The sequence below is a fragment of the Pectinophora gossypiella genome, chromosome 15 (genome assembly GCF_024362695.1).
Source record: "Pectinophora gossypiella chromosome 15, ilPecGoss1.1, whole genome shotgun sequence".
NCBI classification, from domain to species: Eukaryota; Metazoa; Arthropoda; class Insecta; order Lepidoptera; family Gelechiidae; genus Pectinophora; species Pectinophora gossypiella.
This window is the reverse complement of record NC_065418.1, coordinates 11831172-11856292: the sequence shown is the minus strand read 5'-3', so window position 1 is coordinate 11856292 and position 25121 is coordinate 11831172. Positions and strand designations below refer to the sequence as shown.

At 36.3% G+C, this 25121-nt stretch overlaps 1 protein-coding gene across 1 annotated transcript in view; it reads left to right on the top strand.

Moving 5' to 3' along the window:
- Positions 1–5805: 5805 nt before the first annotated feature.
- LOC126373325 (uncharacterized) overlaps positions 5806–25121 on the top strand; it is a 29788-nt gene continuing 10472 nt past the window's right edge. The window contains exon 1 of the mRNA XM_050019448.1: positions 5806–5973. The gene's annotated coding sequence lies outside the window, so the exon portion shown is untranslated. The remainder of the gene's footprint in view (positions 5974–25121) is intronic.

Below are 25121 nucleotides of genomic sequence, written 5' to 3'. Positions count from 1 at the left end.
TGTGAGTAGATTACATACATCCTTATGATATATGTATATTCACACCCTGTTCACACCCCTGTCTTTGCAGGACTGGGAATACAAAACCGGCCAAGTGTTCCGTACCATTAACTAGCTAAACAACATTACATTAAACTTTATATTACCTACCTGTTTCCCTTATTGACATCGAGCAAAAAAGGGAAAAAAATTGCGTTTGATGTATAGGTGCCCCTTCCCTTTAAATATTTATTTTATTTTTAGTATATATTGTTACAACGGCAACAAAAGCTATCGCGGTTCTTGAGATACAGCCTGGTGACAGACGGACGGACGGACCGCGGAGTCTTAGTAATAGGATCCAGTTTTTTACCCTTTGGGTACGGGACCCTAAAAAGAAAATGCGTTCAGTTGCTCATCATTATAAATCTTACTACAAAGAACCCAAGGTTTGCAAATGACGAAGGAGAGTAACAGTGACAAAAATGTATGGGACTGACAGAACGTGACATGTTAATGCCATTTTTATCACTATATGAATATAATTGAATAAACAGGAAAAAATATAATTGAATTGAATAAACGGCCTCCGTGGTCCAGTGGTTGAGCGTTGGACTCACGATCCGGAGGTCCTGGGTTCGATTCCCAGTGGGGACATATCACAAAAATTACTTTGTGGTCCCTAGTTTGGTTAGGACATTACAGGCTGATCACCTGATTGTCCGAAAGTAAGACGATCCGTGCTTCGGAAGGCACGTTAAGCCGTTGGTCCCGGTTACTACTTACTGTGTAAGTACGTAGTCGTTATAAATGAGTCATGTCAGGGGCCTTTGGCGGCTCAATAGTAACCCTGACACCAGGGTTGATGAGGTTAGTAATTCGCCTCAAAAACCCACACGATAGAAGAAGAAGAAGATTGAATACAGGTACTTACATTTGTTAGGACAGTCCTTAGAAAAGAAAAGACCGACGTCTCATCATACATTGACGTTCAAATTCAAATTCACAAATTTCTTTGTACAATAGGTAACATAGTTACACTTTGAATCGTCATATTTACATAACGAAAGTCTCATCCGCCTAAAACTACTGCAGCTTCTCACAACGAAGCCAGGGAAAAAAAGCTGTAAGAAAATCCTCGGCACAGGGCCCTAGATGTTCTTTAAAAAAAAACATAAAATACTGTTATACAAATTAATAATTTGGATGCCTAATATCAGTAGGATATCAAGGATCGACAAATCTGGAAAAGAGCTCCACCAGCAAGCGCCTAGCTCTTCAAAAAATAAATGAATGAGTACTTATAGTGAGATATAAAAGAATCAGAATAAGGCACATGTACCTATCGATTTCTGTCACTTTTGGAGAAACCAAATTGGAGATGTCCTTAAAAAAGTTTCAGTCCGATCTACTCTGAACCGGCGTGCGTGTATGAAACGATTGATGAATGTGGCGGAAGCAAGAGAAGTGTGTCAGGGTCGAAGCAAATGGAATTTCATAGTCTCTGCTTACCTCCGCGTGAGTTTGTGTATGTATATATCACTTTTGATACGAATTCCAAATATTTTTCTTTGTCATTACCATCCCTTCGAAGAGGCTTTCCCTCGATACTGGTACACTGTTTTGCGAGACCATTAATACAATACCGATCTGGGTCAGAGGGTATTATATTGGAATTTGAATAGGAATATGCGGAAAAAAGGGATATCGGTACATTGTAAGGTCTGAACGCGCCCTCATAGCGATTTAATGTAACCGGTTATACGAACGGAAAATGTGTAAAAGCCTCATACCCATAGCGGTGATACCGCGGGCGTTATTTGCCGGCGAGTTAGGAGTTTTCGTGAAACCGCGCCGCATTGCAACAGTAAAATTTCGGTATAAAATCCAGACCATTATCATCTCAAACATAACATAAGCTATATTTATTTATGCATATATTATACGCATGTGTATATATTATTATTTTGTATTTATATATCATCATCAATTTAAGAGCCACGCTCTTCTCGGTGCAGCATTTTCCCTGCTACTTTTATATATAAGTCTATTTAAATTCTTAGTTTTATATAAATAATGGTGTTAATTCATGCAGACGCCATCTTATTATATTTTAAGTTATACCTGTCATTTTCTTATCCGTTGAAAAAGAAAGGGACCGGTAATCGTAAGGCATAAAATTTATGGAATACATGTCAATTTCAAGCAGAAATCTAAAACAACCATCTAAAAATTTCACATCGGCCAATAAACCGACGGAATTAAGTAGACAGCCCGTCAAACGGATTCCATACGAGCGAGATGCCTATTTTATTCGCGTGGGTTATTCATTCATTTTAAAATTAACTTGTTGATAACCATCTGTCCCTTTCCTTTTCGGCGGATAAGAAAAGGACCGGTCTAACTTAAAATAAAATTAGGAGGTGTTTGCAGGAATCGGACCCATTTTTTGTCTTAGTTTTATATTAGTAGGTAGATATTTTGCTCATGTAATTTCATAAAGTTTATACGCGTATGTATGTATGTCTATCTACGTTATAGGAAGGATCATAATATAAATTTAGGTTATCATATCCCTAGCGTTATTCCTTTTTCTCGGAGCCTGCTTATCTAACCTAAAGTCTTCTTTATAAAGTAGGTATTATAGTATTATCATGGGTTTCTCTCTTCCAAAGTAATGTATATATTTACATATCATTATTTATTGTCATCTAAGTATTTTTTAACATAGTTTATATAGGTATACTTATATTTTACAACATTTTATTTTGCACTGTCTATCCCGCTATATTTTTTATTAAATTCATTTCCTATACTTAAAGGTTGCCTGCAAGAGATTGGTACCTTAGCAATAAAGCCGCCTGTTGTACTACCTATCTAATTATAATAATGTGTTTTTAATATTATGTTTTAAGTTCAATAAAGAGTTTTTGTATTGTATTGTACCTGTTGTAAAGATTTGACAGATCCGGTTCATTTAAAAAAAAGCGATTACTAATCTGCCTCTGCATTTCCAACCCGGAGGGAAACAAGCTCAAGGGATAAAAAAAACACTTTGACAATTATTTATACTGACATTGACATTTATAAGCGTAAATGTCAAATTGCAATACCAATTGCTTTTCAGATTTGTAGCTTTGATGTGGCGTTTTTAGATCCCCAGTTAGAAGTTAGAACACATAAGTACCTCCGAATATACATTTCTCGGGGATTTGGATTCCTTACGGAGTTTTCCTGCACCGATAAGTAGTAATATGTGCAGGACGGCACTCATTTGGGAGCTGTCGAACTGAATTTGGGTTGGGTTTGTGTGCACCCGAATGGGCACCAATGTATTTTATTTTATTTCGTGTAATTTCATTTTTATTAATAATATTAATTTTATTTGATTTTATATATCATTTAAATTTAAATTAACCAATCTAATCTGATGAACTTATACTTATAATTATGGATATTAATCTGAAATAAATAATTTGAATTTGAATTTGAAACATGAAATCAAGAATACAATTCAGGTTTAGTTTCATAAATAACCCCAACCCAAGTTTCAACCCATGAACCTTACATTCTGTTATATAAAGCTCAGATGATGTTAATTATACTTATATTTACCTAATACTTTTCCAATTTTTCTAATTTCTTATTTTTGAGTCTGCTGTGTAATCTTAATTTTATTTTATTTTTGAATAGTTACCCTTAATTGTATAAGTTATATACGCCGTAATTGTCATATATTATATTAGTCACAATACCGTAACCTAAATGTAAAAATGTTTTAAAGTATGTGATGTGGCTGTACTTTATAAATAAATAAATAAATTGCGAGTCACGTGTTTTCTCAGCTGGGTTACCGCTGGGTTACACGCCTCTCAGCTGGAACATTCCAAACTCAAGGCCGGAAACCCGGGCACCGCTTCAGTTTGCATTGAGCTTTAAATAGCTATCGCAAACGGGAAGATGGTAGAGCATTTCCGTACATCCTCTCACGTTACAGAGTTCACTATGGCGCTTTGATAAAGTCACGCAGTGAATACGTCAATCATATAAACCATGAACGGCCTCCGTGATCCATTGGGTGAGCGTTCTGCTTACAATCCGGAGGTCCCGGATTCGAATCCCGGTTGAGACAAATCATAAAAATCACTTTGTGATCGCTAGTTTGGTTAGGACATTGCAGGCTGATCACCTGATTGTCCAGAAGTAAGATGATGCGTGCTTTGGAACGCACGTTAAGCCGTTGGTCCCGGTTACTACTTACTGATGTAAGTTCGTAGTCGTTACTTGAGTCACGTCAGGGGCCTTTGGCGGCTCAATAATGACCCTGACACCAGGGTAGACGAGGTTGGTCACCTCATAACCCACACGATAGAAGGAGAGATATTATATAAACCATGGAATAGAAGTGAGAAGTTGGAAGGGCCAAGTGAGTGCGAAACGCGCCATACAAGTATGATCAAATAGTTTATACTTCAACTTTGCACTCCACTCGTCCACAAACTACGACCCACGGAACTCCCCGACAGTATATAAAAAGGCCGTCTTGTGCATTATAACCTGTAAGACAAAAATCAAGCATCGACAAGCACGCAAAGAGATCCCTCCTTATAACAGGAAAGCTACCTAAGCCACCTTAGTATGATCGGCTATTTATCAAAAAAACACTTTGTATGCAGTATCTTACGAAAAGTAGTGATAAAATTGCAGCCTATCACATAAGATATACATTGCCGGTAAAGTGGCTATAGAATTTAAGAAGCAGTAGAGCTGTAGTAGTTATCTGTTTGCAGGAGTAGTAGTAAAAGAGAGTGGAGTTGAAACGGCGCAGCGGTTCTCATACAAAATGTGCGTTAGGGCCTTTCCACCTCTTTCCTCTATTCTGTGGTATTTAATTAACACCATGATCCCTCAGGTACCCTTCAACTTCTGTCACTTGCAGGAGTGATCTGTTTAGAAGTAATCTTCGGATATTTAAATATTTCTCTCTGTTACGGTCTTTATTACAATAATAATGATAATTGGCCCCACGCACGCCTTCCAAAAGTCCGGGACTCCATAGCCCGAGATAATATGGAAAAGACTAATAATAATGACTTTCCAAATTCAAACAACTTGTTTTCTAATGACAGACAACTATTAATTTAAGTTATAAATCTTTGAATTTAATTTACTTACTAAATAAATATATGCTTAGTAAACACAACACTGAATACAAAGTCATAAACACTTCGAGACATTAAACGTCAAGTCGTCAATGAAGACCCTCCCCTCATCCAGTTGTTGCAGACAAAAAGGTCCCTTTTAAAATGTAGCTATTTCTAAGAAGTAGTTAAGTACCTGTTTAGAATGTATGTATTACCGCTACGGATCAGCTAGAAACTTAAATCTTTCTATATCAAAACTGTTTCTTAGGAAAATACCTAAGCAATCACAATTAAATAATCACCTTGGTATTATATAGAGTGCACCCTTCAGTATTGGAGTGGTTTTCAAAACATTTTAAGTTCTTAAATATCTCTTTCTTTCATTTACATACATTTCAAGTAAGTAATCTTATAAATATTAAATTTCATATTCCACGCTCTTGTCGGTGTAGCATTTTCCATTCCAGTCTATCAAAGGCCAATAATAAATAAACAAATAAATTTCATATTACAACTAATAAAATATAACTTTACCTACTTTCTTGTTAACTACTTTAATAGTGTTTGTACCATTTGATTTTTATTTCCACAATAAACTTAACAGCACAATACGGCACATTTAAAAACGAATTAAATTATGCTGTTAAATAAAAAACTTCGCCACGCCTGACAGGCAGCACGGGTATCATAAAAGACTTGTAGTCATTACATAATTGGTGGCCATATGCTGGTTATTGTGGTAGGTTGGTGAGGAGTGGTGGCAAGCGACTGCAGTCTACTGTCAGTGCTCACGCGCAACTCGAGTGTAGTGAATTCGTATTGGATTATTTCAATCCGGACTGATTTTACGGTACGTTATTTTAACATATATTTTTTTAAATATTATTTGTGCTGGCGTTCGTTTTTTAAATGGGTTTAGAAGGCTAACGTGTATGTTTTTGTTTAAGTGTTCTGTTGAAGGTAAAAAATCGAGGTTAGTTTTTTAATATTGTTATTTTTATTACATTGAGATAAAATTCAGAGGATAAAGTAAATACGATCCATGAAACTATGCACGACTATAGTTTTGATTAATATATTATGTCTACTTATCTAGCAAGTTTATAATTCATGAAATTGTGTTAATTAATAATTATAATATATTATGAAATAACCCGCTCATAAATAATGACTAAACTATATAAAAACCGAGGGGAAAAATTTTAAACAATTACAATTCCGAATAAGTACTTAAGTAGGTAATAAACCAAATTACACAATGGTGCTAATTCATGTAAACACCATCTAATTTAATTATATCTGTCATTTTTTTATCCGCCGAAAAGGAAAGGGACGGGTAATCGACAAGCATAAAATTAATGGAACACACGTCAATTTTATGCACAAATCTAAAACAACCGTCTAATTTTTTTTCATTGGCCAATAACCCGACAGAATTAAGTTGACAGCACACGTCAAACGGTTTGCATACCAGCGAGATACCTTTTTGATTCGCCCGCGTTATTCATTCATTTACACGTTCTTCCTTAAATTTAGAGATGTCAATCATCCGTCCCTCACCATTTCGGCGGATAAGAAAATGACAGGTATAACATAAAGTAAAATTAGGAGGTGTCTGCAGTAATCGGGGCCAATGATATTATAACTATCTATTAATTTAAAATTCGTGTTCCACGTTTTTCGGAAATTCGCAACCAATAACAGGAATCTATTAGACATTCATTACGCAGCATGGAAACATACCATTAGTCGCATAAATGAATTCGACATTATTTAAATTAATTTATTAAATTATTCCGGGAAGCGTTCAAATTGAAAACTGAACGCCCATTTCGAGGTACACACAGGCTTTAAATTCTGGGGCCGTAGTAGATTCGATTCTTATTAAATAGGTGGAGGTAGGTACTTTATTATCTTACGAGACAAGTGTCTGGTAGGTATAAGTGTGTATTTAGGTTCAGTTTAAGAGCACCAGACTCTCTCCCTATCACATGCGACTTAAACAACGGGCAGGCAGTAGGAATCCCGAAGGCATAGACGGAGGTGAATAGTAGTTTGCACACCTCTGCCTATACCTTCGGGGAAAAGATTAAAAAAGTGATACTATGTTATGTTACTTAGTTTTCAAAATGGGTAACATCCGTTTTGTTTACGAGCCTTACAAACAATTATGTCAATCCGCAGTGATAGTGATAAAAATAAAAACTAAAAACTATGACTGTCCTGTCAGTTGATGTTTCAATCATAGTAAACTATTATAAACTACAAACTACTCTATTCTACTTTTTAAAAGTGTTTTTGTCAATATAATCGTTTGCAACTTCGCTAAGGCCCCTGTTCTTTATCCGTTTGTGTTTTTGCTCGTCGAAAGCGGATGTTTGGAAGAACAGTTATAAATAATTAATAAGTAGGAAGTTAAACTCGCTAATTGAAAACGATCCAACACGGTAAACAATTCAGAATCTCTTTCCTTATTAAATTTATTTCCCTGAAATTCACTTGAAATTCAAGAGATCCCCTGCTTTTGTATTACTAAATAATGGTGCCAAATGATTACGAAAACTATTTCTCGAAAAACTAATACCAAATGTAAAAAGTTATTTTTATTATCTTCTGTAAAAATAAAGAGGAAGGCCTAGGCGTACATAACGCGATTAGATCCAGGATGTTTCAAAGAAGGGTCAGATCAATACCACTCTAAACCGGCGAGCGTGCGTGAAGTCTTTGATGGGAGTGGAGGAAACAAAAGTGGTGTGTACCAGGATCGTAGTAAATGGACTTCCGTGGTCTCTGCTTACCCCAACGGGAATTACGCGTGATCTTGTACAGGGTGTAACGTAACGGGGGTATCAACCCGAAGTGTGCCAACTCTGTCACTATCTACAAATCACATACGAGAGTATTGGCCGTCTAAGTTCATATTTGAATTAGTTATGAGCAATTGAATTCCAGGTCTTCATGTAATAAATTATTTGCACAACACTAGCGTAGCAGTCAGCTGTTCACGGTATTTAACCTTTGACTGAACACCTTCCACCTTTTTTATTTTTGTTTGCCCTAGTAAAAAGGTAAACGTGCTAGTGATGGTCATTGGTTATATATTTTTAAAATTGTATTTTTCTTCTATATGTATTTAAATACTCAAAAATATATATCAACCGGCCAAGTAGTTAATGCCAGGTGCGGAAATCTACAATACTAATAAATCTACAACAAATTTAAATATTTAAGTACATTATTTAATGTTTATTTAAATATTCCTCTTTAACAATAGGCATCTCCTTGGTATGTTAAAATATGGACATACCTACCCCCTCCTGTTGAGAAAAAGGCCTGTGCCCAGTAGGCCGTATATTATGGACTGCTTATCATAATCACCTCAACACATTCTTTTGTTTAAATACTTACTCCCAAAAGGGAAGAATTTCTTATCCTCCTTTATAAAGTTTCTCGAACACTAATGACTTAAGTACGTCTAACCTACGAATTAATAATAAGCGTCTAACCAATAACAATATTCCCAGAATTTCTTGTTACAATCTTAATTCAAAATCAATATACGAGTAGTCTGTAGAGCAAATAAATTAGGGTTTTTAATAAAACCATTAGCAACTGAGCACCCTTCCATTCATCTTAGGGATTTATCACTTAATATAGGTATCTACTACATTGAATTCCATTGTACACGGCACAATGGAATACTGCCAATAATAAAATTGATAGCGCCAATTTGTTGTGAGAATTATTAAATAAATGGGCATCGGTTAAGTTATTAATTTACGTATCTGCTGGGACACAATAATATTGTTCCGATTTCGGGAAAGATGATGAAATATTTTCGGTGATAACGCATTTCAGTTGTGTTGGAGAGTAAAGAAAGAAATAATATAATTATGAACGAAATAACATAACACAAGCACATTATTATATTATCCCAATTGGGGCAGTAACGGCCTCCGTGGTCCAGTGGTTGATCGTTGCGCTCACGCTCCGGAGGTCCTGGGTTCGAATCCCGGTAGGGACATATTACAAAAATCACTTTGTGATCCCTAGTTTGGTTAAAACACTACAGGCTGTTCATTATTCCTCTCAGTTGTATCTTATACATTATTAAAGCATATTTATACATTATTAAAGCATATTTATACATTATTAAAGCATATTTCTGGAAGACGATGTTCGTGCCTCACCAAGCAGGGTCCACATAACACCAGCGTCGTGGCTCAAGTCGCGACTTGTGCTGAGTAAGGCCCTTTTATCTCAGAACGTCCACTACCACCTTATGATCATTCCAATGAACATTCTCTATGCTTATTTGTAATTGTTCTGTGAACATTTTTAGTGATGTTATTGTCTTGTTTTTGTGTGTGGCGTCCTTTTAAAATAAACAATTTCTATTGTATTCTATTCATTTTTTTCTGCTCGTAAGAATATGACGTTTAACTAACAATATGCAAGAACTTTATCAAGTGTATTGTACGTGAATTGCACAAGTTGTTTTGCAACACCCGCTATAGCAATGGTGTGAACCTAACGGATGTATGTGACCTCTGCTAACTGAAGGTACGAAATATACTCGTAAATGTATCTTTGTATTTATTTGTATACGTACATGTATTCCCATGCTGCACTATCCCGCTATGTTACGTAATATTAAATATCTCCTATACTTAAAGGTTGCCTGGAAGAGATTGCTACTTAGCAATAAGGCCGCCTTTTGTACTCATTCTATTTCTCTTTTGTTTTGAATTTTGTTTTTTCCAGTGTGTTCAATAAAGTATTTGTTATGTTATATTACTTAATGTACGGTCACAAGCATTAAAGTGTAGGTGTGTACTCTTTGGTACCTTATCACAGTAGCTATTTTGACAAATTAAACTGGAAGTCTCACTCATCGTCATCATCACCAGCCCATTATCCCCACTGTTGGGGCACGGGCCTTCCCTATGAATGGATAGGGAGATCGGGCCTCAAACCACCACGCGGGCCCAGTGCGGATTGGTGCAAGTCTCACTATGAGCATAGAATAAGGAATAACACGTACAGAACGGCAACTCTCCGCTCCCCACCAGCGGCTGAGCTAGGTTTACCTCACCCCCCCATCGGTCTTACCTTATTCTTCAATCGTATGGCGTCAAACGTCACACACACATATACTCGTGAGACACTATTGTCTATGGAAATGAAGCGTCCGGCAGTGCTACTAGTCACACTAAATTTTGGGATCGTGCCCTTTCTAACACGTTGGACAATTGTTATGAGTGCCAAGTTGATCCCTTGTCGCTATAAGGCTCATCTTAATAATTATCCATCTTGGGATTTCGCATCAACAGTGCAAGTCTTCTGATTACTTGTAGCTCTGCCTACCCCATTAGGATTTACGGGCGTGTGTGTTTATATGGATATGAGTGTCAGTTACATGGTTGCGGGCAAATTACACAATCAGGCATATTGTGTATGTTGCAATGACTTGTGGATTACATGGATGTCACATTGACCTTCGATTACAAATGAAAGGATCTAACACGAACACACATACTCACACACACACAAAGTATGTGTATACTTTGATGAGATTTTTTGGATATCAATTTAGGTTGATAAAGAAAGATAGATAGATAATCATAATTATTTATTGCAAGTCACAGTTGTACATAGATGGTATACATGATATGGTAGGTACATTATGACGCTCTGCTGGGGCACAGCAACTTGAGCATAACATTTGTTAAGTATGTAGTCAGTATTTACATTCATACAATAAGCTATAAACAATTTATGTAACATATTATATATTATAGTATAAATTATATAAGTATTATTAACATTTTATCAAGAAATAAATATACTTTTAATAGAATTATACGAGTAGTCTAATATTAATAATTAATATTCGTTTAACTTATCAGAATAAAAAAACTTTAACATCATAGTTGGCTTTCTGAATGAGAAACTTCTTTAGATTATTTACGAATAACGTCGGTTTATATTAATAAACAAATTTCCCAAATAATATTAATAATATTTTTTTTATGTGGTTATAAATTTCGATAGCCATGTGATGGGGGCTGGAAGCTACTAATGCTAATTTTGTGAAAGGTTTTTTTAGTTTATTTGAATCGCGATTGTTTCTTTTGTTTTTATATTCTAGAGGGAAGTATAGATTCGTATGTTTTCTTACAAACTTGCAAGCTTCTAATATAATATATATATTGATGTTAGAGTAAGTAGCCAACTTATACTATATCTAAGTCATAAACAAAACAACTGAAATCAATTAACAGCATTGAATTCGCTAGCACCTATTGCGGAATAGTTTTTACTGGGTTGTCAATCGGAACACCTCTTCACTACTCACCGTTCACCTGCAATTCGCAATCGTTGTGATGTCGAAAAACGTGTCAGTCTGTCTGAAACATTATTAATCCAGCCACAAATTCGCAATACCAGCTGAAAAAAACGCTTGTGCAAATATTTTATTTGCATTTTCTACACTACTCTGTATTTATTGGTGATAATGACTCCCTGAAACAGCACTTATCGCTATGGACCCATTAGGATCGATTAATTCTTTCAAATATTTTTCCTCTCAGACGACGCCCTGAGTCGAGGTTCGCGCCCAACTGTGCAACCTCGGGCATGTTGTCTTAAATGTTGTACCAGGTGAGAGCCTTCAGCGCTCCCGATTTGTCCGGCCAAGTACTTAATGCCATCTGCGGCAAATCTACAGTAAGTCACGGCAAAAAAAGGTGATAATGATCAATATCTCTCGATCGTTACTCCGACTTACACAGGAATCGCTTACCTAACTTGAAGAAATCTTCAGGTAAAAAAAACCTAAACTTTAGCATTTATACGAGCATACCTGTCTAACTTTCCAAGCCACATCGTATCAGACTGTATGAAGGATCATTTAAGTTACCTTTTAAAAGAAATCAGGTAGGTATATGTGGGATATAGAAATAACACGGGATATTTTAAATATCTTTACTCCTTATATTTTAACAAAATCCTCTCACCCGACCGACGACGCACCAAAGACTAGCATTTCTTACTTTTTAAAACTGCCTTACGTCCCATTCATTAACCATCCTCCTTTCATACCATAAACAATCAAATTCCCATTCATTATCCTTCCATAGTATTCTCACTTTCCTACATGTATGTTTGTGGGTTGTGAGATCAGTGACCCACCTCTTCAACCCTGGTTTCTTGGTTACTATTGAGCCACCATAAGCTCCTAACACGGCTCATGTAAAGACTAGATACTTAGGTAAATAGTACTAGTAACTATACAACCCTCCGAAGAACTGATATTACTTTCGGGCAGTCGGGTAATCAGCCTGTACTTTTATCACAAAGATATTTTTGATATACTGCTCTTCCTTTCAAATTATCTTCATATTACTCGTAGCTATGTACAACTCAATATAGATTACGGGAGGTTTATATATGTTGAAACTAATTCTAATGAACAGAATAATATAATGAACTAAGTAATATAATTATATGCAAAGCAAAGGTTCGTTACACTGTCAAATATGTATATTATGTACATACATACGATGACAAATCTCGATAGAACTATAATCATAATTAACTGAATACCAAATATTAGAGAAGCGTCTTGCTTAATGAACAGGTGTAGATAACATTTTAGAATATTATATGTAACAAGTAGCATCGTTAAGTATTTCATTACTTCAATGCATATACCTAAGTAAACTTACGACTTAAACTTATCGGCGTTATAATGAAAAAAAATATTTAGAATATCTAATGACTTCAACAGAAAACACTTCCACCAACCCACACTGGAGTAGCGTGTAGGAGTACACTCCATACCCCCTCCTGTTGATTGAGAGGTGGCTTACGCCTAACAGTGGGACGGATATAGGCTGTTAATCTATGTTATGACTTCAACAGAAGTATTCGACGTGTAACTTTATCAAAACAAAAATCGACCTACTCTCTTCTGTGACAGTGAATTATATTTCCATAAAAAAAACTGAAAATTTATTGGCACTGCGTACTGACAGCGCGTAAGTTACGGTGGCACTTCCCATCACGATAAAGATTTCGAGCTTTAAGTTATATATAAAATATAGATTTTCTAGTCCCATGACCATGCACTAACTACGCCAGTAAATTATTTCTACGAGTCTCGCCTTGGACTACTGGTCTGTAAGTAAAGTCAGGACCAAACTCATTATCACATAGTAGGTCACCTAACGCATGAGTTGAAACCTTATAAAGTATTTGAGAAAGCAACTTGACTTGAAATCGAGACTTGCCCAGCCCTGGTTGACTAGGAAACTTGAGTGAAAATAGTAGATCTGACGGCATTTTCAACTGGGTAGCCGGGTTATAAGTGGATTCTTTTACAAGGGTAATTAGTTAATTGAAAGCGTTTTGGCCTAAACGATATTATCTAGATACGAGTAAATCTGAGTTACATTTCACTGGGAACCAAAAAATGAAAGATAAATGTACTTCTTCTTCTTCTATCGTATGGGTTGTGAGGTGAACTACCAACCTCATCAACTCTGGTATCAGGGTTATTATTGAGCCACCAAAGGCCCCTGATATGGCTCATGTAACGATTACTCACTTACATCGTAAGTAGTAACAGGGACCAACGGATTAACGTGCCTTCCGAAGCACGAAATCATCTTACTTTCGGACAATCAGGTGATAAGCCTGTAATAAAATAAGGATCACAAAGTGATTTTTGTGATATGTCCCCTTCGGGATTCGAACCCGGGATCTCCGGATAGTGAACAACGCTCAACCACTAAGCCACTAAGGCCGTTTTATATGTGTCAATCTAGTGTCAATAAATGTACTTACCCAGTCGATAAGGAATATATTGGAACAGGAAATTCGTACTCGGTTAGGCGGTGTCGTATGAAACGATTTTCTCTTTTCTCTTCCTCAAAACATTTATACTTCCTCAGAAAACTTAGAGTTAAAATGTATTGATTATCTGTTAGATTGGAAGTTAAAGAACTTACATAAATTGCGCATGTACATCTCACTAGGGGAACAGGCCTCCCTTCAAACAACTGGAGGGGTTATGGAGCGTATTCCACCGAGCTGCTCCACTGCGAGTTGGTGTCAGTTAAAAAAAAAACACAAAATGTGGTAAATTATATAAGTAATGGGTAAATTATATAAGTGATAACCAGCGTTAACCAAAAACCTGTCCTAATAAAATGACTCACTGTCATTTTAGGACTTCAATACAAAATGTGTCCACTACGCAATAGGAATAACAGGGATGAGGAGTGACTGTCTTTTCTTCCGTCACTTACGAAAATGATTTATATTGGGAGACGTTACAGCATAATATGACAAAGAAGGATTTCAATTAGGGCCGTGTACAATGTTCCGGGAATATTATAGTACGGGACAGTGACTGACATTTTCGCTATGAGAATTATTATTACAGTTTGCAGGGGTGTCTCATATTTATATATTTTTATCACTTGTCTATTGCTTTGGGCAAATAGTTAATGCCGTACGCGGCAAATTTACAAAGTGACGTCAAAAAGAAAAAGTTGTGATATGTGGGTACTTAGTTAGTCATTTTATGATGTGTTCGACCATTTCATGAAAGGTCGAACACATCATGAAATGATCAGTTCGACCATTTCATGAAATGGTCATATTTCATAAAATAGCCAACCTAAGTCGTTTGTCCATATCGTTAATGCAGGCGGTATCCATGTCATGTGGTGTAATAAAACTTTTGTCCGGCCAAGTAGTTAATGCCATCTGCGGCAAATCTACAATAAGTCACGTCAAAAAAAATGTAATAAAACTGCGAATAGTCGATTAACTTCTTAGGTTCAAAATTATGTACATATTCGATATGGAAAATTGTACAATTACTTTGATTCATCGATTAAAATATCAATTATTATTAAGTTTTAAATATAATCGACACCAGCGTCACTATCGGTGGATAATGTTACTAGTTTTACGATATGATCGCCAACGTTTGGCCATATCATGAAGTAACCATGCATTTAGTTGCTCATATCGTTAAACGTTTTGTGTTCATTGATCTGGCCCAACTATATCATGATTTGGCCAACGAATGATATTCTATTTCATGAAATATGACCATTTCATGAAATGATCGAGCACATCATGAAATGATCAATTCTATCTGGCCACGACATAGACACGACAAGGAGGCTGTGGTATAATACGCTTGCGTACTATCTAACAGTATACAGCAAGAAAAATACGTCTCCATAGACACAACGTACGTAACACTCTTAGCTAGTACATGCATGAAATAAATACGTAATTATTCGCAGAATTATGGAAAACAAGCCATTTAAATTATCGTGCACCTATTTATTAAGGGTTAATGAGCCGCTAATTATTAATGTCAACCATAATACCATTAAATTATGTCTAGGGAATACCAAGTATTATTGTATTATACGCGAGCGAGGCGGTAATAACATACATCTGATGTTATTGAGATAAATGTATGTTTCCCAGATTGGGTTACATTTGTGTACTACACGCGACTGCGTCCGAGTGGAGTGCGAATATCGTGCGCGGTACGTTGTTTCATCCCACTTTTAGCACCTTAGGAGGTGATTTTTCGGGATAAAAGCTATTCTTTATTTTTTGCTAAGTCCTAAACTATATCCGTACAAAATTTCAGCGAAATCAGTTCAGCGGTTTATGTGTAAAAGAATAACAAATAGACAAAGATAATGTAGCATTTATAGTATTTATAAATGATATAGTATTTAGACGCTTAGCACTTAGACTTATAATATGCGCATAGCATTTTGCGTGGTGGGGTGCTACATATTCATAGCATCACGCCTGTGTCCGCGAAGGGGTGGCAGAAGAGTATAGATATATGCCCACTCCTGAGCAGCTATATTAAAGTTCCACGTAATAGATTATGATCCAAACATGAATTTGAAAACAAATTCACAAATCATTGGTTTCAGTGTTAACGGCCTCCGTGGTCCAGTGGTTCGAGCGTTGGGCTCACGATCCGGAGGTCCCGGGTTCGATTCCCGGTGGGGACATATCACAAAAAGAAATACTTTGTGGTCCCTAGTTTGGTTAGGACATTACAGGCTGATCACCAGATTGTTCGAAAGTAAGATGATCCGCGCTTCGGAAGGCACTTTAAGCCGTTGGTCCCGGTTACTACTTACTGGTGTAAGTTAGTAGTCGTTACATGAGCCATGTCAGGGGCCTTTGGCGGCTCAATAGTAACCCTGACACCAGGGTTGATGGGGTTGGTAATCCACCTCACAATCCACACGATAGAAGAAGATTGGTTTCAGTCAGTGCTGGGCTTCGAACCTGCGACCACACAGTAGCAGTCAAGCGTTCTACCACGGCTTCTCGGTTTTTCAATCCCATAACAATGGTGCAATCAAATAACTAGCTTTTGCTTTGCCCAAACTCTTATTAATCAATGAAGAGTAAACATTTCGTTTATATTAACAGCGAGTCCTTGCAAATTTTGCCAATAAATAAGCAAATTGATAAACTCTCAAGTAGACAGAAGTAAACAAAATGGGGAAAATCTTTGATAAGTTACGGACAATATTTACCTGAATTTAGGGTTACCATTTTGGGAATAGTCCTGATAAAACACCGGATATTCCAAAAAAGATCGAACATTTGGTCACTGAGATGTAATAATAATTAATCCCACGCGTAAGCAAAAACATAGTATAGTTAATTAAATTGTATTTAATGTTGTAGGTACCTATGTATTCTTAGATTAGGATTAAGTGGACCTATGGACCACGGTTGCCTGGTGTTAAATAAATAAAAGCCTAACAAAATCCAGATGTCTAGACAAATCCAAATAGATGGTAAACCTACCTACTACACTTGTAACATTCAACGTACTTTTCCACTTAGAAAAGTTTAAATAACTGTATAGGATCTTTAGATATGACTTGTTTATATTCGTTAGCTTACGAACCAAGAAATAAAATATCCTATTATGTTTTTGTAAAATACAGAATTAATTGGATTGGCTAGTATCTGAGTACTGCGGGGCAGAAGGCAAAAGGGAAACCACTGCTATATTTTTCCGTAAAAATGTAGCATGGAGAATGTTACACCGACAAGAGCGTGGCTCTTAAATTAGTCATGATGACATAAGATCAGGCGTCTTCCCCTATGGGGTGGGGCAGCGACCATTGTTCCTACTGCGATCCTGACACACCACTATCGATAAATTAAAAAAAAAGAAAAAGAAAGGGAAACATGAAACAGCAGGACTAGGGCCCTGTGCTGGGAGGTTTTCCGTCAGTGTAACAGATTCCGATGTGGTAGTAGTTATACAGCTAGTTACATAATAATTATGTAATTTAATTTTTGACGTACTAAAAGCGCTGACTATGTATGTAAGCCAATTTTGAAAAATAAATATTTTTGAATTTTATCAATAATCAAATTCAAATTCAATTCAAATTCAAAAATATCTTTATTCAGTAGGTAACATAGTTACACTTTGAATCGTCAATTTTTACATAACGAACGTCTCATCCGCCTAAAACTACTGCAGCTTCTCACAACCTTTATAGCCGGGGAAAAGAAGCTGCAAGAAAAACCTCGGCACAGGGCCCTAGACGTTCTTTAAAAAAAATAAAAATAAAATCAAAAGCCGGTATCGGTAACGCGATCGAAAACAGAATGTTTTAAAAAATGGTCAGGTCATAATTAGGCGAGCACAATGAAGCTAAAGTATGTCGGGATCGGATGTAAAATTTCGTGGTCATTTCCTACTCCAACGGGAAATATCCGTGATCTTATGCACGTATGTATGTACCGATTTAGCAATCTGTAGGATTAAAAAGGCCACATCAAAGCAATTTATCTAAAAAGCAATATTGCAATTTGACATTAAAATTTGCGCACATAAAAGTAAGCGCGTGTCAGCAAATGTCAAATAGAAACGCAACTATGTGGCCTTTTTCGACCCCTTGTAGTATTTGTGATAATCAGTTACCATAAATAATGAACATAAGTATGACTGTGTTACGTACTCTACCGTAACAATAAATAACTTCCCATCTACAACTTCACATTCACAAAACTCAGAAAGCGCTATCGAAATCTTCCCCTCACAATACATTAACAGTTTTCATCTTACACAACTGTCAGCGTTGTGAATTAAGATGGTAATGCATGCGGAATTTATCGAAGATTTAGTACGTGTTGTGGTGGAGACGTTGCGTGTTCGAGGCTACGCCTTTCACTTTCGATGGGAGTTAACACGACAAGGTTGTGGTCGCTGTGTAAGATAGTAATGATTATTACAGTTTCGTCTTCAACTTCATGACAACCTCTGTGGTCTAATGGTTAGAGCGTTGGGCTCACAATGTGGAGGTCCGGCTTCGATTTCCGATGCGGACATTTTCGAAATCACTTTGTGAGATAGTCCTTTGTTTGCTTAAGGACGTTGCAGGCTTGAATCACCTTATTTTCCGATGTTTTGGAGGGCACGTGAAGCCGTTGGTCCCGGCCATTAACCGTAAAAACACCTCCACTAACCCACAGCAGAGCAGCGTGGTGAAATATGCGCTATACCCATACCCCCTCCGGTTAAGTGAGGAAGGCCTGTACCTAGCAGTGGGACATAATAATATATTATATAATAGGCTGTTTATGTATGTGTGGTTATTAGAATTTCGTCTTCTTCAACTTTATGACAAGTCGAGTTTTATGTAGATATATGTTTTGTAACTTTTGCGATGTGTATAGCAAACACACGCCAGCTATGTTCAAGTCCTATGTCATAGGGGACCGAGCCCTTGCTAATTTAACCGGACATTCATCCTGAAAACCACGTTATATCAATTATCTATAATCCAAACACGAATTCAAACCCATTTCAACTTAAAATACGCCGACAAAATACGAGTGACCGGTTATTCTGACAGAAACAGCCCAAATCTAATTCAATATTAAATTTTTATTCGCATTAAATAGGGTTTTACAGATGTTAACTTAATTACAAAGTCTCTTTAGCCTATAATGTATAAGTAAAATGCAAAAATTATAGTTCTAATTCAAATACATTTTGATTAATATGCGCAAATTCATTCATGTTTATTTCCTATTTTAAATTATAATGACCTTATGCGCTAAACTGAATCTGGCTGCGTAGCTGATACGACGTCCTTGAAAAATGCCCAATTGTTCGGTACCTATTTTGTTGCTAAAAGCTAAAAGGGATCTGGCTAGTCAAACTTATAAAAAATCTCCATATTTAAGTAATGTTATATCATAAGAATTCTCGTAAAATTTAAAAATATAAATAGCATGTTGGTCAACAAATCCGTAAACACTGTTGTTTGCGGATTAGTCAAGCGGCTACGAGCAATTGTTTTCTAGTTGTCGTGGAGATCACATTTAATCAAAGAGTCCAATGAACTCTTGCTTTTCATCGCCTACAGTAAGGCCGCAGGTTTACCTTGCAGTTTTTTTGTCACTGTCTTACACACGGTTAACAATACAGCTGTTTGATTGAACACTTTTGTGTAGGTACATGTGTTGTGACTACTATAAAGTTCATAGACATGTTCCATTTATGTTCGAAATTCATATTCATAGCAGACATTATAACAGTAAAAGTTGTGGTAAAACCGCGAACTAACTTTGAATGGATCAATCATCTTCTCTCATGTGGGTTGTGAGTTCAATGACCGACATAACCATCGTAGGGCCGTAGGCTGCCACATGTATATAGTGTTAGTGACACCGTAACGAATACTGAGGGAGATGATTCCGACCATGATTCTGAGTTAATATCATGTGGAATTTTCCGTTACTTTTGCGATGCCAAATTCCACTACTTACATATAATATAACCCTCTCATGCTAATTGAGGGAATATCCTTTGTGTCTAACAATAGAACGTAGGTTATAATAGGTTGTTTTGGTTAGATATATTATGTTATGCACAATACTTATCTTTTAGGTTAAAATATTACCTACTTAAAAACTAAAATCCAGCTACTGAAAAATCACACTAGGTCATATTTCTCTGAAATACTTCCGAATAGTGATGTTTAGGAGATAGTCGCGGTCATATGCCGTTGTAAGCAACTTCTTAGGACAAATTGTCGTTATATTATTTTGGAGTCTTATTTATTAAGATAACGTGCTTCTGATACGTGTTTTACGCAGTTACGTTATCAGTTCAACGTAATTATCGAGTAAATACAAAGAAAACCAGCAAGGTTAATCTAGTAATATGTACATATTTAAAAATATAAAAATTAAGCCCTTTCATTTGATACCCAACACGTTACGTCCTCTAGAGGGCGCCATGTTGAATTTAAGGTGACGTCAAACACGCCTATTTATAACCACCGGACAATCAAGACACTTCTAGTGACACTTCATTTGTTAAATTCTGACAGCTGTTTTAGAAATTAGGTTGGAACAGACATGCATACACATAGGTTTCTATACACAGATATATACATACATAGCGGTCAAACATATAACTCTCCTTTTTGCTTCATCTCAGTCGAGGAATAAACGTAATGTAATAATGCGAGGGATTAGCCGCCTCTTTGACAGTTTTTAGTTCCGATTCTTAACACTCATGGCGCTGCCTGTCATAACAACAACAATGGCGTTGGATGCGAAAAGTGTGTTATTAAATAGCGAAGTTACAAGCGAACTAAATAAAGGAAACGTGTTAAATATGTCGGTAAATAGTGAATTTAAGAACAATTTTCAAGTGCAATTAGAAAAAAATATTATAGTCACCCTACAATTTAAATTGTAGTACAATGCGGCTGAACGTGAACCGCTTTATTGGAGAACGTATCGCAATGACAATACGGCTAATCGTTGAACCGCCGCATTACAAAACGGCCCTGTTTTTGAAAACAGCTAGCCGTAATGTAATACGGCGGATTATACAATCCGACTGCGACATATACATAATAGCCATCGAAAGCTTTATTTTAATACAATTTTAGCTAGGAAACTCTTATAATACAACTAAATCCGAAACTTCTAGGCCATAACAAGTCAAACATTAAACGTTCTAGATAAATCTTTTAAGTTTCTATTAGATCATAACGAAGTCACTTCACAGACTTGGAAAGGTCACGGATAATTTACTGAGTATTCACTGTACTTAGGATTTTAGGGCAGTAATTGTTGTGCTAAATGGTCTAACCTAGCTCAACTTAGGACTTCATTGTTAAGATCTAAGCTTGAATAATTAGAATGTTATTTACAAATATACATCTTAAACTGAATACTAACGGCCTCCGTGGTCAAGTGGTTGAGCGTTGTGATCACGATCTGGAAGTCCCAAGTTCGAATTCCGGTGGGGACAAATCGCAAAAATCACTTTGTGATCCCTACTTTGGTTAGGACATTATAGGCTGATCACCAGATTGTCCTGTCCAAAGAGTAAGATGGTCCTCGGAAGGCGTGTTAAGCCGTTGCTCCCGGTTATTATTTATTTATTTATTTGTACACAATGAAACAGACACAAGAAACATACAAGGAAAACAGATAGTACAGGCAAGCTTATCTCTAAACAAAGAGATTTCTTCCAGCTGACCTACGTGACAAGAGAGACTTTCAACGTATAATATTACTATACTACTGTACTACACTACTGTACTACTGTGTGTTTACTGTTTATTATTACTTACTGATCTAAGTACTTAATCGTTACGTGAGTCATATAAGGGGCCTATGGCGGCTCAGTAATAACCTTGACACCAGAGTTGATGGGGTTGGTGATCCACCTCACAATCCACGCAATAGAAGAAGAAGAAGACTGAATACTCGGTGAGGTGTGGGTACTTATTTCATCATGCGATGGATATAGGTAAGGTCAGAGGTATCTGACTACCCCAATTGGGATATGGTCGTGAGCTTGTGTTATATAATTAACAATTCCTCTTAATTGTGAGTAAAATGACGTCACACGCAAATTCATTCATGTTTATTTCCTATTATAAATTATATGACCTTATGCGCTAAACTGAATCCGACCCGGTCCGGTGTGATGACACCTGTATCCCCGAAGGGGTAGGTAGAGGTGTACGGTCACGAGTACTAATATGTATACACTTTGAAACCATGTCACATTAACTTTTTTGCCAAATTAGTAGTGCGACAGGGTTCTTAAGTAGATACATGATATTGCTCATGACTGTACAGTATAATAATAGACACCCAATTCTCGCCAGCTATGTAAAGAAAGCGCTTTAATTTGGCTCAATTATATCCTGTTCAACTTGACAGATAGGATAGTAGGGTGGTAGGTACACTACATAAAATATTAAGAAAAGCTTTGGTTTATGTTAAAAAAAAACAGAGTGACTATTAAGTGACATCAATAATAAAATCACCAATTTTCAAAACTCCCTATAAATTCCACTACACAATTATTGGGCATTACTTACATTCCTCTTTGCTAGATTACGAACGATACGAGAAAACGTTAGTCATCTATGCCAAATATAATAGAGTAGATAACAAACATTCACCCATACTTTTCCCTAAGCATTTCTCCATGAAAAATATTTCGTAATATTTTAGTCGTCATATCTGCAATGTTATATACTCCAAAGAACCATTACGACGTTTTAAGAAAACGGCTCGCGATATTTATTAAGCGCCTTCCATCAAACTCAACACTTGGAGTATGAAAGGGAAAAGCCCAGATTTTTCCGCCAACACGTAATTTTTCAAGAAAGTGTTACCATGTGAGCGCGACGTTTAGCGAAACTGCTCACCGGAGCGACAACGGGCCGTTTACCCTAGTTGCACAGACTGACTTGATTATAGACATCGACGACTTTTTCTAAGATACAAACCTAATACTTTTACACTTGCACGCGCATGTAAACATGTGAAAAATACTTACTTATTATATTTTCTGTCGTAGATAGATGCATTATCAATGTGTTCTTCTTCTTCTTCTTCTTCTATCGTGTGGATTGTGAGGTGAATTACCAACCCCATTAACCCTGGTGTCAGGGTTACTACTGAGCCGCCATAGGCCCCTGACATGACTCATGTAACGACTACGTACTTACATCAGTAAGTAATAACCGGGACCAACGGCTTAACGTGCCTTCCGAAGCACGGATCTTTTTACTTTTAGGACAATCAGGTGATCAGCCTGTAATGTCCTAACCAAACTAGGGATCACAAAGTGATTTTTGTGATTTGTCCCCACCGGGATTCGAACCCAGGACCTCTGGATCGTGAGCAGAACGCTCAACCACTGGACCACGGAGGCCGCTATCAATGTGTTAAGGGCTTAGTATTATTCTTCTTCTTCTTTGCGAGTCGGTGGCGATCAATGCTATATTTTTGCTGACCAATAGTTTGCCATGCTGTATTATTCATTATTCTATAATTGGGTTCTTATTTATATCGTACTTTGTCTCTCATGGAATGCAACTGACTATAACTAGATTTTTAACAATATCTTATTCGACATTAAGCTTCAAACAGTTGATCACTGTATCGTGAAACAGGACGTAATACTAACAAAGTATTGAAATATTTTTTTAGCGAAGCTATATTAAAATTGGCTATATTAAACTTCTTAACATTAAAACACCTTGTCTCGTTATGTCAAATAATTATAAGTAAGAAAGTTAAACAGCCTTCACAGCTTTGCGTATTTTTATGTGAATGCATCGTCTGATGCTTCCAATACCATTAAGATATTGTTAAATTGTAATACCTAACAAATTGTAACGTTAAATAATTTAAATAAAATAATATTAAGAAGAAACCAATCCAAAAAAAATCCAAACCCAAACCCAATCCAATCTAGGACCTTTTTAATCATAATAGGTGTAATCGAGCCCACTAATAACCTAGCCATCATCATCATTAATTCAAAAGTCACGCTCTTGTCGGTGTAGCATTCTTCATTCTTGTCTATCAAAGGCCAATTCTTTGACTACCTTATAAGACATGACGTTCGCAATCTCTTTAATCTGTTTCCTTTCCTTTTCTCTCTTTCCTCCTATCACCCCTTCTATGACATTTTTAATAAATTCGTCTTAGCCAATTATTGGACAGTTAATAAGACACGAATTATTAAGTAATTTCGTGTCTTATTAAATGTCCAATCATCTTGCTTCTCCTGTCCCAAATAACTCAATATTTGTCTTCTTTACCTTACTCTTACTAGCACTTCTTCATTAGTAACCCTTTCTGACCAACTTATTCTTTCCATCTTCCTCCAACACCAGATTTCAACCTGGCCAAGGAAAGTTAAATTAAATTGTAATAATTAAACCTGCTACTAAATAGCATTGCTTAATATACTTAATAGTCCTTTGTGTCTATCGTACGTTGATCTATGCTTCACCTATTCACATGATGGATAGCCGAGGCCGATGGTTGGCGGGAAAGAACTAATTTAAATTTCGAACCCTCGGGACCTATCGATCTTTTACTACACATTTCGGTTTTACTTATGACGCAAGTGTATTGCTACATTTTTTATTTTTTTGGAATATTCGGAAAATATGTGATGGTAACACTGGTTTGAAATTATAATATTTTTGACATTGTGTCCTTATTTTTACATTTTCAATGTCTATAAAATTTAGGTACATAAGTAGGTAGAAGATTTTGCCGATGCAAAACATAAAAGAGGGGCCTAAAAATCGTAAAAGAAGCTTAACGTTAATCCATTAGCTGATAAAAAACTCAGGATAATCCTTCAATGAATGAACTAAATTAAAAGTTAAAATAAATTACAAACGAAGTATGACTAAAATAGCCTAGAGTCATTGGTACTGCTTAAAGCTACAACAAAATACTTATTAAAATATTGGAGATAGAAATAAGTACAAAGTTATCCTGATATTTTCCACCATTATCTAAACTAATTGCTAATTAATAAAAATATTGGCATACACGAGTAGAACTCCGTTAAATTGTTTCATTACCACTAGAAGCAAGTGTTTGATGATTATT